Below are 12,566 nucleotides of genomic sequence, written 5' to 3' on the forward strand. Positions count from 1 at the left end.
ACTTTGGGCTCTGTGCTGACAGCTCAGAGCTTGGAGCCTGCTTAGGATTCTGTGTTTCCCTCTCTTTCTGCCCATTCCCCACTTGGCACTGTCTCTCTCTCTCAAAAACAAAATAAATAGCTAAATAAAAATAAAAATATAATTGTGTTTCTCTTATTTATTCATTCTCATTCTTGTATTTATTCTTTTTTTCTTCCATCTCTTGCTATGTGATTCATGTTTAAATTTTGCTCATATTCTCCAGTGACTTGAGAGGCATATGCCACTCTTATATTTGGCAGCAGTTAACATAAAGTTTAAAGTAGGCACCTCTGCTTTTCAAAGCCTGGCAGACAATATGTGGGGAAAATAACTTCATAACCAAAAGAGCATAAGCATTATATCTCTGGTGCATTTTAATTTACACTTGATCCTAAGAAACTCATTATAGGAAATGAGTTTTTAACAGTTCTTTCTTAGCAGCATAAGGCAATGAGCAATTTAGACACACAAGAACATTTTACATTTTTGGATCCAAATTCTATGATTTTAGAATTTTTTGTTTACATTTTAAAAATGGCTAACACCGAACTAACTCAAATGTAGTTTGATGTTGAAAGGAATTTAGTTTAGTTTGTGAGTATTTATGCAGAATCCCTCTTGAAACCAAAATAATTTCACTGAAATCAACCATAGTTTACTTAACAACACATTTAGAAAATACTGTGCATGTTTTCCCAGCAAACAAACCATTCAGAACCCACAAATTTGATGTTTCTGCTAACCTTTTCATCAAAAGCTGTTTCAAAGAAGATGTGAGAAGATTAGCAAATGATTAGTTTAAACTTTCTATTTTAGTGTAATCAAATAGTTCACATTTCTAGATTCCTTTTTTTTTAATAGAGCAGTATTATTTTCTTACTCAGCCCAGATGTTTCTGACAGACAGAAAAGTGCAATTTGGGAAGAAGTGGCAAGGGAAGTTTATAATCCAACTACAGAGATGGAAAATTACCTCCAATACCAAATATATGGGGTATGTACAAAATAAGAGTAAAGCGAAATGCCAAAATTTCCAGCAATGGCATAAAAGAACTGGACATAGGAACACTTGAGTGTTTGCTTTGACTGTATTATGTAGTACATTCTAATTCATTTTTGAATTAAGAAACTTGAAGTTCTCAAATATATGATAGAATATAACATGTGCTTCTGGCATTATCAACTAAAGATTTAACATTTACCTAGTCCATAATTCTAGCCAATATCATTTGTTTTATTTATTACTCTGAACATTATGATAATTGTTTGATATGCTTGAGTCTACATCATTAATAACAAAAGAGGTTAGACATGGAAATAATTGATTCAAAGCTATCATCAGTTCTTATTTCTCTAAATTTTTACAGCATTTTATTAAAATATATCTGATTATGTGTTTTTGATTTATTTTCATGTGGAAGTCATGCATATAGTCATGCATAGAATTATATTGAAATCTATTTTCTATCCCATCATAAGGAGAAACAATTGCTAGTAATAATTGCTAATAATAATGCTAATTTTAGAGCCATTATTGACAACTCTATCATATTTCGTTTTCTGCAAAAATTGTTTTCAACCATTAAATATGGATTTCCATATTTATACACAAATCAATATATGATTTTTCAAGTATTTTATTGTGATAAAATATATAACATAATATTTATAATCATACCATTCATCAGTGTATAGTTCAGTGGTATGTACATTCATATTTGCTCTGCGACTATCACCACCATCCATTTCAAGAACCGTCTTATCTTACAAACCTAAAACTCTATATCCATTAAGCAATTCTCCATTACCCCAATTCCCCAGCTCATGCCTACTCCCATCCACTCACTGTCTCTATGATTTTGACTACCCTAATTACATCATGTAAGTATTTAGATCATGCCGTATTTGTCTTTTTCTGGCTGGCTTACTTAACTTAGCAGTTTCAAGGTGCACCTATGTTGTAACTGAACATGAGTGTATAAATATCTCTTTTGAGACCCAGCTTTCAATTCTTTTGGGTATGTAACCAGAGGCAGAAGTGCTGGGTATATAACAGTTCTATTTTTAAAATGTTTTATTTATTTCTGAGAGAGAGACAGCATGAGCAGGGGAGGGTCAGAGAGAGAGGGAGACACAAAGTCTGAAACAGACTCCAGGCTCTGAGCTAGCTGTCAGCACAGAGCCCGATGTGGGGCTCGAACCCATGAACCATGAGATCATAACCTGAGCTGAGGTCGGACGCTCAACCGACTGAGCCACTCAGGCACCCCAATAATTCTATTTTTAATTTTAATTTTTTTGAGGACCCACCACACTGTTTTCTACAGAGGTTTTGCCATTTTACATTCCTAGTAATAGTTCACAAGTTTCCAATTTCTTCATTTCATAACCAGCAGATTATGTTGAAAAGACAATCCAATCCTCACTGCCTGGGCACCCCTGTTAAAAATAATTTAACTATAGATGCAAGGGTTTATTTCTGGAATTTCTATTCTATTCCATTAGTCTATATATCTATCTTTATGACAGTACTACATTGTTTTGATTATTGCAGGTTTGTAGCTAATTTTGAAATCAGGAAGCATGAATCTTCTAGCTTTGTTGTTTTTCAGGATTGTCTGGTAATTCAAGCTTGCTTGAGATTCCATGGGGATTATAGGATGAGTTTTCTATCTCTGCAAAATATGTCACTGGGATTTTGATAGGGATTGTACTAATCTTTGGGCAATATTGATATTTAACAATATTAAGTTGTACAATACATATTCATGGCTTTCTTTCATTTATTTATGTCTTTAATTTTTTTCAGTAATGTATTTTAACTTATACATATCTAACATCTTTGGTTAATTCCTAACTGTTTTCTCTTTAATACTATTGTAAATGGTATTGTCTTCCTAAATTCATTTACTGATTGTTCATTGTTAGTAAGTAGCAATGTAATTGATTTTTGTTTTGACTTTGTATCATGATACTTGACTGAATTTTTAGTTTTAAATTGTGTGTGTGTGTGTGTCTGTGTGTGTGTGTGTTTGTAAACTTTAGAATTTTGTGTGTATAAGATAATATCTGCAAACAGAGATAATTTACTATTTCCTTTTTAATTTGGACAATTTTATTTATCTTCTTAGACTAATTGCTCTGGCTAGAACTTCAGTACTATGATGAATAGTGGTAAAAGCTGGCATCCTTCTCTTGTTCCTGATCTTAGAGGAAAAAATTTCAGTTGCTTAGCATTGAGTATCATGTTTGCTGTGGGTTTTTCATATTTGGCTTTTATGTTCAGTAAGTATCCTTTTATTCCCAGTTTGTTGAGTATTTTTATCATGAAGTAGTGTTGAATTTTATCAAATGCTTTTTCTGCATCAGCTGAGATTATTGTCTTTTTCCTTCATTCTTTTTAATATGATATAGTTAATTGATCAATTATTTAATGAAGCATCCCTGCATTTAAGGAATAAATCCCACTTTGTCATGGTGTAAATCCTTTTAAAATGCTACAAATCTTGATTTGACAGTATTTTGTTGAGGATATTCAAATCACCGTTTATAAGGGATATGGTCTGTATTTTTCTTAGAGTGTTTTTGTCAGGCTTTGATATCAGGCTTACACTGACCTCATAGAATGAGTTGAGAAGTATTCCTTACGCTTCAGTTATTTAGGAAAGTTTAGGATGGAGTGATATTAGTTAATTTTAAATATTTGGTAGAATTCACCAATGAAACCATCAGGTCTAGGAATTTTAATTAAGGATTCAATCACCTATCTACTTCTAGTTCTATTTAGATTTTCTATTTCTTCATGGTTTAGGCTTTGTAAGTTTTTGTTACTAGGAATGTGTCCATTTAATCTAGGTTATCCAATTTGTTGGCATACAGTTGGTCATAATACTCTTATGATCTTTTTTTTATTTCTGTCTAATTGTGAGTAATGGCCTCACTTTCATATCTAATTTTAGTAGTTTGAATAACTTTCTTTTCTTTCATCTTAGTCTATCTAGCTACAGATTTGTCTATTTTTTGGAATTTTTCAAAGATCAACTTTTGGTTTCACTGATTTTCTCAACTTTTTTCTAGTCTCCATTTCATATGTCTCTTCTCTAATATTTATTATATCCCTCTTTTTGCTAGCTTTGGGTTTGATTTGATTCTTCTTTTTCTTCCTTAGAGTATAAAGTTGTGTTAATTTATTGAAGAGTTTTCTTGATTTTTTAATTTTTTTATTTATAACTGTAAATATCTCCATTACCACTGCTTTTACTTCTTTCAAGAGTTTTAGTATGTTGTGTTTTTATTTTCCTTTATCTTATTTTTAAAATCTTCCTGGTAATTTATTCTTTGATCCACTGATCGCTTAAAAGTATATCATTTAATTTCCACAAGTTTGTGAATTTTCCAGTTTCCCTTCTGTTACTCATTTCTAACTTCATCCTTTTGTGGTCAGAGAATTTACTTTGTATGATATCTTTAAAATAATGGGTTGAGACCTAACATGTGACCCAACATATGATCTGTTATGGAAATCCCATTTGCACTTGAAAAGAATGTATATTCTGTTGTTGTTTAATAGAGTGTTCTTTAAGTATCTTTTAGATCTAATTATTTTATTGTTGTTCAAGTCTTTTATTTCCTTACCTACTTCTGTCTGGTTGTTCTTTCCATTATTAAGAGTAGGGTCAAAAATAGAAGAGTAAGGGCAGAAAGTATCATTGTAAAACTATTTTTCTCTTTAATTCTGTTAATTTTTCCATCATATATTTTAATATTATGTTGTATATGCTGATGTTTATAATTCTTATGCATTCTTGCTGTATTAAACATTTTATTAATATATAATGACTTTTTGTTTCTTGTACTCTTTTTTGATTTAAAGCCTATTTTTTCTGATATTAACATAGACATGCTTGTTCTCTTATAGTTACTATTTGCATGGAATATCTTTTCCCATTCTTTCTCTTTCAACCTATTTTGTCTTTTTATATAAAGCAAGTGTCTTGTAGAGTGCATATAGTCGAATCCATTCTTTTTCCATCCTTCTAGTTTCTATCTTTTGTTGAAGAGTTTATTCACTTATATTTGAAGTAATTCCTCATAAGGAGGATTTGCTTTTGTCATTTTGCTATTTGTTTCTATATGCCTTATAGCTTTTTTGTCTCATGTTTCTCACATGACTGTCTTTTGTGTTTAGTTGATTTTTTTGTAGTGAAAAACTTAAATTCTTTTCTCATTTCTTTTTATGTATGCTGTATATCTATTTTCCTTATGGTACTATGTGGTTTACATTTAGCATCCTAAAGTTATAGCATTCAAATTCTACTGCTACAAGTTTAACTTCAATAACATGCAAAGATTCTGCTACTATACAGCTCTATCTCCACATTTGCAGTTGTTGATGTCACAAATTACATCTTTATACATGGTGTATCTGAAAGTATACTATATTTAAAAAAATTTTTTAAACATTTATTTATTTTTGAGAAAGATAGAGAGACAGAGTGTGAGTGGAGTGGGACAGAGAGAGGGAGACACAGAACTTGAAGTGAGCTCCAGGCTCTGCACTGTCAGCACAGAGCCTGATGCAGGGCTCAAACTCACAAACTGTGAGATCATGACCTGAACCAAAGTTGCATGCCTAACTGACTGAGCCACCCAGGTGCCCCTAAGCTAAATTTTTAAAATAATTTATAACTTAAATTATGTGGAAGCAAACTGTGGGTTAAAGTTACAACAGTACTAGCTTTTAGACTAATTGTTTTTTGTTTGTTCTTGTTTTTGTTTATTTGTTTTGTTTTGTTTTTAGTGTGTTAGTCTTTTAAATCATGTAGAAAATAAAAAGTGTAGTTACACATCATTGTTAAAATAATGCTAGCTTTTAAAATTGCTCTTATATTTACTTTTATTGAGATCCTTATTTATTCACACTGTCTAGTGTCCTTTCATTTCAACTTTTAGTACTCTCTTTAATATTTCTTGCATGGCAGTCTAATGGTTCAAAACTACCTCAGCTTTTGTTTATCTAGAACTGTCTTAATTTCTGTCTCACTTTTGAAAGACAGCTTTGCTGCACCATATTCTTGGTTGACAATTGTTTTTTTTCCTTTTTAATACTTTGAACATAGCAGCCCACTGCCTTCTCCCCTCCAAAATTTCTGATAAGAAATCTGTTTCTTGTATGTGACAAGTTGCTTCTCTTTTATTGCTTTCAACATTCTGTCTTTGGCTTTCAAATGTCTATTGCGTGTGTCTCTTTGGTTTATTATACTTGGAGTTTATTCAGCTTCTTGGAAGTTTATATACATGTCTTTCATCAAATTTGGAAGTTTGGCTATTAATTCTTCAAATATTCCCTCGGTTCTTCAGGGACTCCTACAATGCACATGTGCTCCACTTCGTAATGTCCCAGATTACTTAAGTTCTAGTCACTTTTCTTCAAACTTTACTTTCTGTTACTCAAACTTGATAATTTCCATTACCCTATCTTCAAATTAACTGATATTTTCTTACCTGTTCATATTTGCCTTTCAATTCCTCTGGTGAAGGCTGCATTTTAGGTATTGTACTTTTCAGTTTTAAAATTTTCTTTCAGGTTTGTTTGTCTTCTTATTGATATTTAGATTTTGTTCATATATTGTTTTCTTGACTTTATCCATGTCTTCCTTTGGTTCTTTAAGCATCTTTAAAACAGTTTTAATGTCTTTGTCTGATAGATCTACCATCAGTCCTTTTCATAAACAGTTTCTGTTGGTATATATTTTTTTTTTTGAATGGACCATATTTTTCTGTTTCTATGTAAGCTTTCTGCCTTTTTGCTGTTGTTGTTGAGAACTGGACATTTTAATCTAATAATGTGGTAACTCTGGAAATCAGATTCTCTCTCTCCCAGGATATTTTTTATTGTTATATGTGATATGCTTATCAGCTTAAGGTGTAAACTTCAGGTCTTCTCAGGTCCTTTATGAGCCTAAACCTTTCCCCAGGCATTCTACTTTCGAATTTTTGCCATATAAGATTGTTTTTGAGTGCACTATTTTTTTTCAGAATATTTATAAATCCATCTATATTTTTCCCCTTTTTATTATAGTTTATTGTCAAGTTGGTTTCTATACAACACCCAGTGCTCATCCCAACAAGTGCCCTCCTCCATGCCCATCACCCATTTTCCCCTGTCCCTCACCCCTATCAACCCTAAGTTTGTTCTCAATATTTAAGAGTCTCTTATTGGGGCACCTGGGTGGCACAGTCAGTTGAGCATCTGACTTCCTCTCAGGTCATGATCTCACGGTTTGTGGGTTCGAGCCCCTCATCAGGCTCTATGCTGACAACTAGCTCAGAGCCTGGAGCCTGCTTCAGATTCTGTGTCTCCCTCTCTCTCTGATCCTCCCTTCTCAGCTGTCTCTCTATCTCTCAGAAATAAATAAAACATAAAAAAAAGAGTCTCTTATTTGCCTCCCTCCATCTCCCTATTTTTTCCCCTTCCCTTCCCCAATGGTACTCTGTTAAGTTTCTCATGTTTTACATATGAGTGAAAACATATGGTGTCTGTCTTTCTCTGCCTGACTTATTTCACTCAGCATAACACCCTCAAGGTCCATCCATGTTGCTACACATGGCCAGATTTCATTCTTTCTCATTGCTATGTAGTATTCCATTGTATAGATAAACCACATCTTGATCCGTTCATCAGTTGATGGACACTTAGGCTCTTTCCATGTTTTGGCTATTGTCGAGAGTGCTGCTGTGAACATTGGGGTACATGTGCCCCTATGCATCATCATTCCTGTATCTCTTAGGTAAATTCCTAGCAGTGATAATGCTGGGTCATAGGAGAGTTCTATTGTTAGTTTCCTGAGGAACCTCCACACTGTTTTCCAGAGGGGCTGCACCAGTTTCCATTCCCACCAACAGTGTAGAAGGGTGCCCGTTTCTCCACATCCTCACTAGCATCTATAGTCTCCTGATTTGTTCATTTTAGCCACTCTGACCAGCATGAGGTGGTATCTCACTGTGGTTTTGATATGTATTTTCCTGATGATGAGTGACGTTGAGCATCATTTCATGTGTCTGTTGGCCATCTGGATGTCCTCTTTGGAGAAGTGTCTGTTCATGTCTTCTGTCCATTTCTTCACTGGATTATTTGTTTTTCAGGTGTGGAGTTTGGTGAATTCCTTATATATTTTGGTTACTAGCCCTTTATCCGATATGTCATTTGCAACTGTCTTTTCTCATTCCGTTGGTTGCCTGTTAGTTTTATTGGGAGTGTCCTAGTTTTTAATGTCTATTTTCCAAAGCATACTTTTAAATATCCTGGAAGTTACCTTATCCAGAGGGGAAGGTGCTTGCAGTAATAAGACACAGCACAATAGCTGCTTCCTTGTGTGCACCTTTGTCATCAGAAAGAGCAATCTGCAGTCAGAATGCAGATATCATATATTTGGAAGGGGCAGGTTCTTTTTTGTCCACACTGGTTCCCACAAATTGTATGCAGACTGCTATTGAAATGCATATACTACTGCCTGCCATAGGGCTGGGGGATCGGATGGATGTGTAGCTACTACTTTGCTATGAGCTGAAATGGATTAAAATTAACTATAGTTTACTTTTGAGCCTTCCCCCAGAATTTGCAAAGTTTCAGTAGATTCCAGAGTTCCAAGGCACTTACATCAGACTGATTCTGCCAATGCAATTGTTGTCTAGGTGGAAAGACATATTCCTTGGTCTTCATACTTTGCCATCTTCCCAGAATCTTCTGCTACACATAATGTTCTATAAAAATACAAAGTGTGTAGTTAAAATAATTAAATTAAAGTTTTGGTATGTATAGTAGACTAATCAATCAGCAAGAAGAACTTATATTAGCTAATTCTATGAAGACAGTAAATAGAGAAAGAGAATATTGAGTATATATAGTGAAAATGTGATTCACTATTGACAGGAGAATAAGAATGAAAACAAGATAAAAACACATTTTTTGAGGGCCTTACAATTTTTAGTAAATTTGGACCTTATAAGTTATTCTTTTTTAATGTTTATTTATTTATTTTGAGAGGGGAGAGGGACAGAGAGAGAATATCCCAAACAGTCTCTGCACTGTCATTGCAAAGCCCAGTGTGAGGCTCAGTCTCATGAAGTGTGAGATCATAAAACTATGAAATCAAGAGTTGGACGTTTTAACCAACTGAGCCACCTCCCAGGTGTCCCAGCCCTATACAATATTCTTAAACTTTATTCTTTTTCTTCTTTACATTTTCAAATAAGTGACATGCTAATTTATTTGTTTATTTTATTCTCCCTAACTAGAGCAAGAATTCTGCAAGGGCAAGAGTTTTCTCTCACTCACTATTGCATCTTCATGGATTAGGTTCTGTGAAGATATTTTTAGTGAATGAATTTAAAACAGGTAAACTTACTCAATTCAGTGTGCATATGTGTGTGTGTGTGTGTGTATAAAATGTAACTCTTAAATTCTGATATAAAGTGAATATATTATTGACAGTGGGAGAGAACCAAAATTCATAAATCATTTTTTCTACCCTAGATTTTTTTTACATTTTATTATTATGTTTATTGAAATATTTGGCTTACATTTATGTAAAAAGAAACACTATTTTCACGGGCTAGGTTTAAATAAGGGAGATGATGTACCAATAAAACAGGTGACACAGGTAGAGAACTTTTCCTAGATTTTTCTTATCACATGAAGACTGAAGTGACTAACAGGTAATTACTCATTCAATATGGAGGATTATCACAATTTGAGAAGTGTCATATCCTCAGAGGTTATATAAGAATTTTTAATAGTGTTAAAATTAATTATTTTTAATAACAAAGTTTAAACTATGTTAAAGATTAAGACAATTCAGAGTTATATTCCACTTATAGAAGTAAGATTGTTTTTTTTTTTGATCCCTCAAAAATTATGCAGGATTGAAATCATATCTATTTCTTCACTAGACCCCAAATTCTATAACTTCGTTTTTAGAAAACTAGAAATTAGGGACACCGAGGTGGCTCTATCGGTTAAGTGTCTGACTCTTTGATTTCAGCTCAGGTCATGATCTCATGGTTTGTGAGTTCAAACCCCACATCAGGCTTTGTGCTGACAGTAAGTCAAGCCTGCTTGGAATTCTCTCTCTCCTCTCTCTCTGCCTTTTCTCCTATTAATGCTTGTGCATCCACTTTCTGTCTCTCAAGATAGATAGATAGATAGATAGATAGATAGATAGATAGATAGACAGATAGATAAATAAAATAATAGAAATTATTAGTGTTATATATAAGGTCATATTAATGAAAGCATTCTCATAGTATACTGTGATAAATAATATAATTATCTAGCATACTGGAAAAGACTGAGACCGACTGCACTTTAATGAACATCATTGACAGATTCAGATACAGAAACTCAATAAATCAAAGTGTGAACATTCACTGAGAACTTCCTTTGAAAAGAAATATACTAGAGAATTGTGTAAGATTCATATATGGTTATTACACTAGTTTTCCACTAATTGCAAAAGAATCACTATTTTATTTCATACTATTTTATTTCATTCTCCCTTGCTGAACCTCTATTTAATGTCTTTCAATTAAAGAAATACATAACAGTGGAAGACTAAAGAGACAGGGTACTTTCAGATTTTACATTACCCCTTACTGAGTAACATCATATTTGAACAAGTTTTTATATCTCTCCACTTGTGTGAAAACTAGCTCATGCATGTATTAGTGACAGAAAGGAAGTTGACATACTGAGAACAAATAATTTTGTGTGTGAGACTCACAAAAAATAATTTATTTAATGAGCAATTTAAAGGTCATCTGTAAGTTTGATATTTTTGGGAACTTCACAGTAATTGCAGTATGTAGCATTTATAATATTTATTTAATTATTTGAATAAATAGAAAAATATTTGTTGGTTTTATAGTACAAAATTACATCTACTATAAGTCAGACTCTGCTTTAGAAACAAACAACTAGTATAAATTACAAAAATGATTTGGAGGAAGGAGACAGGAGTGCTGATGCATAGGAGCACATGTACCCCAATGTTCATAGCACCACTCTCAACAATAGCCAAAACATGGAAAGAGCCCAAGTGTCCATCAATGGATGAATGGATCAAGAAGACGTGGTTTATCTATGTGATGGAATACTACATGGCAATGAGAGAAAAATGAAATCTGGCCACGTGTAGCAACATGGATGGACCTTGAGGGTGTTATGCTAGCGAAATAAGTCAGGCAGAGAAGGACAAATACCATATGTTTGCACGTATAGGAGGATTAGTAGGAACTTAACGGAGTACCAAGGGGGAGAAGAAGGTGGAAAATGGTGGGGGAGAGGGAGAGAGGCAAACCATGAAAGACTCTTGAATACTGAGAACAAACTGAGGACTGATGGGTGTTGGGGGGAAGGGGAGAGATGGGCATGGAGAAGGGCACTTGAGGGGATGAGCACTGGGTGTTATATGGAAACCAACTTGACAATAAACTATTTGTAAAAAAAAATAAAAAAAAATAAAATAAAATAGAGATTTCATAAAAATAAGTAAATAAACATTAGAAAACATTTTTAAAAAATGATTTGGAAGTTAGCAAAAAAAAATATATGTACAGATGATCGATGGTTTATCATGGTTCAACTTAAAATTTTTTTGGCTTTATTATGGTGCAAAAACGATACACATTCAGTAGAAACTATCCTTCAAATTGTAAATTTTGATATTTTTGTGGGTGAGTAGCATGCGTACTTTCTAATGATGCTGGGCAGAGGCAATGAACCATAGCGCCCATTTAACCACGTGATCATGATGGTAAGCAACCAGGACACTTAACAAGCTTCCATATCCACTATGCTTTTCACTTTCAGGATGGTATTTAACAGATTACATGAGATACTCAACACTTAATTAGTAAGGTAAGCTTTGCGTTAGATTATTTTGCCTAACTGTAGGTGAAAGTTAAGTGTTCTAAGTCCACTTAAGGTAGATTAGGCTCAGTTATGATGTTCAATAGGTTAGGTGTAAGAAATGAATTTTTGTCCTTGAGTATTTTCACTATGTATGAGTTTATTGGGATATAATATAAGTTGAGGAAGATCTACATACAGTTTTATTTTGGGTATTTCATAGGCTCATCAAACTGAAAGAAATAATATAGGTTTCCAAATTCAAAATTCTAAATTTTCAAATAAGAATCAGAAAAGTTTATGTTATTACTAGAAAATGTGCTCACCGGGGCACCTGGATGCCTCAGTCAGTTAAGCATCTGACTCTTGATTTTGGCACATGTCATGATCTCCCCCAGGTACTGAGATCGAGCTCTTCATCAGGCTCTGCACTGACAATGCAGAAACTGCTTAGGATTCTCTCTCCCCTTCTCTCTCTGCCCCTCCCCTGCTGTTCCTCTCTCTCTGTCAAGATAAATAATAAATAATAATTAATTAATAATAAGAAGAAGAAGAAAATGCGCTCACTGATGGAATGTGCCACATCCATAAGCACTTAAATGCAAGCAAAATTTGTGGTAAATTTTTTAGTTTGTGAA

Source organism: Crocuta crocuta, unplaced genomic scaffold, assembly GCF_008692635.1.
Source record: "Crocuta crocuta isolate KB4526 unplaced genomic scaffold, BGI_CrCroc_1.0 scaffold112, whole genome shotgun sequence".
NCBI classification, from domain to species: Eukaryota; Metazoa; Chordata; class Mammalia; order Carnivora; family Hyaenidae; genus Crocuta; species Crocuta crocuta.